The sequence below is a fragment of the Danio rerio genome, chromosome 18, assembly GCF_049306965.1.
Source record: "Danio rerio strain Tuebingen ecotype United States chromosome 18, GRCz12tu, whole genome shotgun sequence".
Lineage (NCBI taxonomy): Eukaryota > Metazoa > Chordata > Actinopteri > Cypriniformes > Danionidae > Danio > Danio rerio.
In genome coordinates, this window is record NC_133193.1 from 22608168 (window position 1) to 22615948 (window position 7781).

The following is a 7781-nucleotide window of genomic DNA, read 5'->3' on the forward strand; positions in this document are numbered from 1 at the left end:
GTGCTTTGCAGGGGGTTTTTAAATGCGCCGAGTGCCTGCAGTCCTGTGGCGCTCATGCGGGTGGCGCAGCAGATCCAGCTTCACTGTTTCACGGCTCAGCGCGCGTGCACGTGCTGGAAAAGATGCTGGAGATGCTGAGCTTTCACTGAAACATGCCGATGGACCAGGATGGCAGTCGGCTATTAAACTTAATGTATATTGTGACTAATGTGTAAATATTTGGGGATATTATATGTGCCATGCATGAACAGCGTGGTTTAAAACGGCAGTATGCCAATTTTCTTGTTAAAAATTACAAAAATAAATTATTGAGCAAATATACAGTAGTCAAAAGAGAGGGATTAAAACTTTCTTTACGTACCCCGATTTGCAGGGGTTATAAAGGATTTATATTCACTGTCAGGTATACAATTTGCCGGGAAATGCCATAATGTCATATTAGTATGGCTAAAACATCACATCCGTAAACAAAAATAAGACTTATTACTATGTTTGTACTTCATTCATTCATTCATTCATTCATTCATTCATTCATTCATTCATTCCTTTTCCTTTGGCTTAGTCTCTATATCAGGGGTCGCCACAGCAGAATGAACCGCCAAGTATTCCGGCATATGTTTTATGCAGCGGATTCCATTCCAGCCACAACCCAGTACTGAAAACACCAATACGTACTCATTCACACACACACTCATACACTACAACCAATTTAGTTTATTCAGTTCACTTATACTGCAGTTTTTAGACTGTGGGGGAAACACCTGGTGGAAACCCATGCCCGGAGCACCTGGCGGAAACCCATGCGAACATGGGGAGAACATGCAAACTCCACACAGATATGCCAACTGGCCCAATCGGGACTTGAACCAGCAACCTTACTGCTTTGAGGCGACAGTGCTAACCACTGAGACACTGTGTATCATTGTTAGGTGTAAAAAATATCCCAACCGTCTCTTTGAAGTAGTTTTAGAAGTGTAGATGTAAGACTTCTAGAGGTAAATCTAGATGGCATACAGCTGCGGATACTTACATTAATATAGCATAGGCTAATTTTTATGAAACTACAACAATATTTAATGTTTTTACTTTGAGGGATGAGTTTGGTTGGGGGGTGGATGCTAATAAAATACAATTTAATGGGTAATTTAATAAATAATAAGAATAATACTTGGTATAATTACTTTTTAAAAATTGCTTTGATGGTTGGGTTTAGGGTTGGAGTAGGGGTAGACGTTAATAAAAACTGATCAAATGAATAATTTAATAACTAGTACAAATAATTCTCATGAAAATCTGGCAGCTGTGTCCCTTCTAGCAACAATCGTTTTAGAATTTTAGTATTCTGTTTTAGTTTCCATGTACCAAGCTTAATTTTTCCAATTGGAAATATGGTTCAAAATTCTGGCTGTAATGTGGCAATTAACATCAAAAAAACTTTGTTTACATTCTAAGATCTGTACATTGCAAATCCCACATGTAAGACGGCACTCTCAGGTGCACAGAAATATTAATCCTACATGTGGGACCGTACTGCTCAAATGGTTAAAAATAATTAACATAATTAAATCTATAATGTAACATGAAGAAATACTCTTTTTATTAGTTCTAAAAACAGTTTATGAATCATATTTTTGTGGAAACATTTTTCTTTTAACAATACTTCATTACATTAAGAACACAAAATTAAGTATATATATATACCTGCTAATCAATCTCTTTCTAGGTACACTAGAAACTTCCAGGCAGGTGTGCTGAAGATAAACTATGCAGGACACCAGCCCTCCAGGACCAAGTTTGGACATTGGCATGTTCTCATCAAACATGTTGTGCCGGCAGCTAGCTCTCTGCAACTCTCACATGGTTGCCCTCTGAAGCTAAGCAGGGCTGCGCCAGGTCAGTACCTAGATAGGAGACCACATGGGAAAGCTAGGTTGCTGCCGGAAGTGGTGTTAGTGAGGCCAGCAGTGGGCGCTCAACCTGCAGTCTGTGTGGGTCCTAATGCCCCTGTATAATGATGGGGACTCTATACTGCTCAGTGAGTGCCGTCTTTCAGATGAGATGTTAAACCGAGGTTCCGCCTCTCTGTGGTCGTTAAAAATCCCAGGATGTCCTTCGAAAAAGAGTAGGGGTTTAACCCTATCATCCTTTTGAAATCTGCCCACTGGCCTCTGTCCATCATGGCTCCTAATCCTCCCCATTTTATAATTGGCTTCATCACTCTGTCTCTTTGACACAAAAATGGCTGCCGTCGCATTATACAGGTGAATGCTGCACACTGGTGGTGGCTGAGGAGATACCACCCCCCCACCCCCCATTGTGTAAAGCGATTTGAGTGCCCAGAGAAGCACTATATAAATGTAAGGAATTATTATTATTATTATGGCCAATCAAATGTTCTCTAGTATCTGACATGTCCCGCCCCCTATAAGACACTTTTCATTTGATGCGCTTGACCTCAACCACTCTCACTGGTAGAGCTGTGATTAAAATGAAACACAATTGTTTTTTTTTTTTAAAAGGGGAGAAGCTTTGTGTCCTACCCGGTCTTAATGTTTCCTGAGATTATGTCAAACATCGAATAAAATTATTCATTTTAAGGTCATTCATGTTACCTTTAAAGGGATAGTTCACCCAAAAAAGAAACATTTCCTCACCATTTACTCGCCCTCAAGTGGTTCCAAACCTTAATGAGTTTCTTTTCTTGTTTGAACACAAAAAAAGAAAGCTGAAGAAAGCTGGAAAAAACTGACTTTCACAGTAGGTAAAACAAATACTATGGAAGTCAATGGTTAGAGTTTTTCAACTTTCTTCAAAATATCTTCTCTTGTAAATTGTTACAGAATTGCTTTTTTTGAATAAACTCTTTTTAAGTAGCTAGTTAAATTAAATACTAGTTAAATACTGTTATTTTGTGTTTTTGTTCTCCACTTGGAGAAATCAATCTTGTGCATTACAGGCAATGTTCACTGAAAGCAGTCTGGTACATCATATAGGAGTCGAACTGAATGACAGTCTTCCCCATCTCCACTAAAAAAACATTCAGTAATCCCTGCTCACTTATGAGAGAACCCCCTCTATGAGTAAACCTGAAGAAAACCCCCATATTCTGGTCATTGTAGTAAAAAAAAAACATACAATAACGTACATTGCTTAATATGAGCTAGCACAGCTCGGTCGCAGGCTATGTATTAATGCAAACGCTCACTGAATACACATTCGAAAAATATGTCAGAATTATTTGTGAACGTGTGTCCTTTAAGAGATGCTCACAATCACAGAGAGTGATAAAAGACATCCATCCCCAAGGAGCCTGCAGCATCAAAGGCTAATTATCCCACCGCATTCATGCATGCACACTGCTGCCTGCGCCATAGGAACAGTGAACGGAGCTTTGGGAAAAGTAATGCTCACTTACCACAGGGATCCCAGGAACTCAGCAGTAATTACTGCACCCTCGCTGCCAAATATGTGTAAGCGCTCAGCCTAAGCGACACTCCAAAAGCTTTAATGCCAATTACAATTGTTTGACAGAAATGGCTCAACTAGGGCCAGATTAATTAAAACTCCACGCACTTAATCACATTTGGCATGTCCCGTAGAGATTCAGTGGCGCATTAGGACCCTCTGAACACTATGAGGGCATCCCAACACTAATCTTGGTTCTTTGCACAAACAGGAGCTCAAGTTAATTCAGTTTTGAGTCAGGTCGAAGGTGATGACTGATAGTTTTCTGACCTTGTTCAGCAAAACTAGTAGACTTAGAGGGAGATTTAACAGTGTACATTTGGATCAACATAAAGCTGGAGTTAACACTTTTGCTTATTGATTGTAGAGGGTATGCTATCAGAAGGCAGTCTGCTGTTTGCAAAGAAATGTACAAAAGTCTAAAAGGGTTTGAGACTGTCACCTCACAGCAAGAAGGTTGCTGGTTTGAGTCCCGGCTGGACCAGAGTTTGCATGTCCTTCCCATGTTCAATTCGAATGTTATCAGTCAATTGAATGGGGGTTATCAGTGGTTATCAGCTGATAGATATAGGCCAGTAGAGGCCTTCTGTGCCTACTGGTAGGCTCAGAAGGCTGTTATCATCCATTTACATGCCATAAATCACATTTGGCTGTGGCCAGAAGTTAACAAGAGTTATTGATATTATTTATTAAATTTCCCATTAATTGTATTTTATTAACGTCTACCCCTACCCAACCCTCAACCCAACCATCACAGTAATGTAAAAACAGATCTGGATCTGGAGTCTTTTCTATTAGTATAGTTCACCCATCTGGATGGGTAAACAGCCTTCTGAGTCTACCTGTAGGCGCAGAAGGCCCCTACTGGCTAATATCTATCAGGTGATAACCACTGATAATGCCCATTCAATCAATTGATATAATTCGAAGCGGGTGTTTTCTTTAGGTACTCTGGTTGGATTGTGAATTGGATAATCTAAATTGTCCATATTAGTATGTGTGTGTGTGTGTGTGTGTGAATGTTAGTTTGTATGGGTGTTTTCCAGTACTGGGTTGTGGCTGGAAGGGCATCCGCTGTGTAACATATGCCGGAATAGTTAGGGGTTCATTCTGCTGTGGCGACTCCTGATAAATAAAATGAAGAAATCAATGAAAGAGGGTTTGTGACTTAAATTCAAGTGTAAGAAACTAGAATAAAATTGATCAAGCCAAACTTTGAGTGTTTGAGAGATCGTTGATAAGATGATGTACTAAAAATTAAAAGGTTAATACTGTAAAAGAATCCTCATTTAGAAGGATTTGCAAAAACAACAACAAAAAAAAAAATCGTCATTTTACATGCCAGGCCAAAAGGGGGCAATGCCATTTAGTAAAGAAACACTACACACCTTTCCTCTTGCCACTAGTTTGTCCCTTTAGCTCACCATGTACGTCGACGGACTTGAGAAGCAGAGAAGCTTTCCTTTTTCTGGATTGCTTTTGAAAATTGTTGTTTGGGTTTAGGAAAGTGGGTAGGCGGGTCAATCAATACAATTGATTGGGTTTAGGAAAGGAGGAGGGTGGGTCAATCGATCAGTCATTCAGTGAGTCAAACAGTCGGTTGACAGCGGCCTCTTGTGGGTTTAAGCTAGAGCAGCAGGCACGAATGGCACCCTTGAGAGAAATCTGAGACTCCAGAAATATGCCGTTGAAATTATTAGCCCCCCCCTCTGATTTTTTTCTTTTTTAAATATTTCTTAAATGATGTTTAACAGAGCAAGAACATTTTCACAGTACGTCTGATAATATTTTTTCATCTGAAGAAAGTCTTATTTGTTTGAATAAAAGGCTAGAATAAAAGCAGTTTTTAATCTTTAAAAAATATTTAAGGGTCAATATTGTTAGCCCTTTATATATATATATATATTTAAATAATCTACAGAACGACCTATCGTTATTGTGACGTTTAAAAAAAAACAAGACGTGGAACCCAAATGCAAGTAAAAGTCTTTAATGCTTAACTTAAACAAAACAGGGAAATGGTGAGTGGCTGGAAGTAAAGAAACTATAGGAGTAATTAAAGAGATGGTCCGTTTCGGCAGCGCCGATAAATGTTCATATAACTCATCAACAGAGCAGATCAAACATTCGTCGTAGAAGAAACAGCAATGTCTCCGATGTACTCATCAACAGAGCAGATCAAACACTCATCGTAGAAGGAGCAGGGATCATCAGAGACAGCAACAAGGAAATCAACCAAACCACTCACCACCAGCGATCTTAACGGGAGGAGCCTGAAAAAAAACACAAAGGACCGTGAGCAAACAACGAACTGAAAAAGTGAGACAGGAACGCTGAACATTTATAGGCACATAAAATGCGCTACACCTGTAGCGCGCTGATTATCAGCCGAGCGCGCTACGCAACAGTTCCGGTAACAAAGATCATGTGACCGCTCAGCTGATGACATGAAAACAAACACATGAAAACAAGCCACACGACACCCACACAAACACAGAGAGAAAAAGCACACATACTTAGAAACACGTATCATGATAATGAACTGTCACACAACGCAGACACTTCAAATAATGAGCAGATGGATCCACAACCGTGACATTACCCTCTCCCCTAGGGATGCCTCCAGGCGTCCCCAGACGAGCCTACCTGGCGATTGTAATCATCGATAAGAGAGTGGTCCAGTATGTCCCCGGCCGGAACCCAACTTCTCTCCTCCGGACCGTAACCTCCCCAGTCCACCAAGTACTGAAATCCTCGTCCCCTCCGTCTAGAGTCCAGAATGCGCTTAACCAAATAAGCAGTCTACCCATGAATGAGACGCGGCGGGGGGTGGGTGGGGGGGGGGTTGGGGAAGGATTGGGGGAACTGGTGTGTGCGGATTAATTGCCGTATGAAAAACGAGCTTTACTTTGGATACATGGAACACGGGGTGAATTCTCCTGTACGCTGGAGGTAATTTGAGGCGGATTGCCACAGGACTAATGATTCTAGTGACAATAAAAGGGCCGATAAATTTAGGAGCTAACTTATTACAGATGGTGCGGAGCGGAATGTTCTTAGTAGAAAGCCACACTTTTTGACCGACAACGTAAACGGGAGGCTTAGACCGGTGGCGATTGGCTTTAGCCTTGGTGCGCTTCCTCACTTGGAGGAGGGTCTTTCTGGCCCTATTCCAAGTGCGGCGGCACCTCTGGACAAAGGCGTGAACGGAGGGAACCGCAACTTTGGATTCCAGACTGGGAAAAACTGGTGGCTGGTAACCTAGACTACACTAAAACGGAGAAAGGCCCGTGGCTGATGGTAATTTGGGCAGAGAGATAAAATGAGCAGCCTTCGAGAACCTGTCCACCACGGTTAAAACTACCATGTTACCGTTAGAGGATGAAAGACCCATAACAAAATCTAGCGAGATGTGTGACCAGGGTCTCGAAGGCACTGACAGTGGTTGGAGGAGTCCAGCAGGTGGATGATTGGAAGACTTGGAAACCGCACAGACAGAGCAAGCAACAACAAAATCGCGCCCATCACGAGCCATAGCTGGCCCCCAAAATCGTTGTTTGATAACAAATAATGTGCGACTCACCCCTGGGTGACAAGCTACCTTGGAGGAATGACCCCACCGGACAACGTCGGACCGTAATCCCTCTGGCACGAACAAACAACTTGGTGGGCATCCTATCGGGGGCGTTACCCCATCCAGGGCTGCACGGACCCTCGACTCAATCTTCCAGGAAATGTTCGCTACGATGATGTTCTGAGGGAGCACAGGATCAGGAGATGACTTGCAATCTGAAGGATCGAAAAGACGTGACAACGCATCAGGTTTGATGTTCTTGGAACCTGGACTATACGAGATGGTAAAATTAAACCGTCCGAAAAATAATGCCCACCGAGCCTGCCTGGAGTTCAATCTTTTAGCGGATCTAATATATTCAAGATTTTTATGATCGGTCCAGACGATAAAAGGCACCCCCGAGCCTTCTAACCAGTGATGCCACACCTCCGAAGCAAGCTTGACGGCCAACAACTCTCGATTACCAATGTCGTAATTTCTTTCAGCAGGAGATAATCGATGAGAAAAATACGCGCAAGGATTGACCTTGCCATCCGAGGCGGAGCGCTGGGACAGGATGGCTCTGACCCCAACCTCCGACGCATCGACCTCCACCACAAACTGCCGGGAAGGATCAGGGGCAATGAATATTGGAGCTGAAACGAAGCAGCCCTTTAGTTTGGAAAAGGCAGCTTCGGCTGCGCTGGACCACCTGAACGGCGTCTTGGAGGAGGTCAAGGAAGTCAGAGGTGCAGTGAGCTGG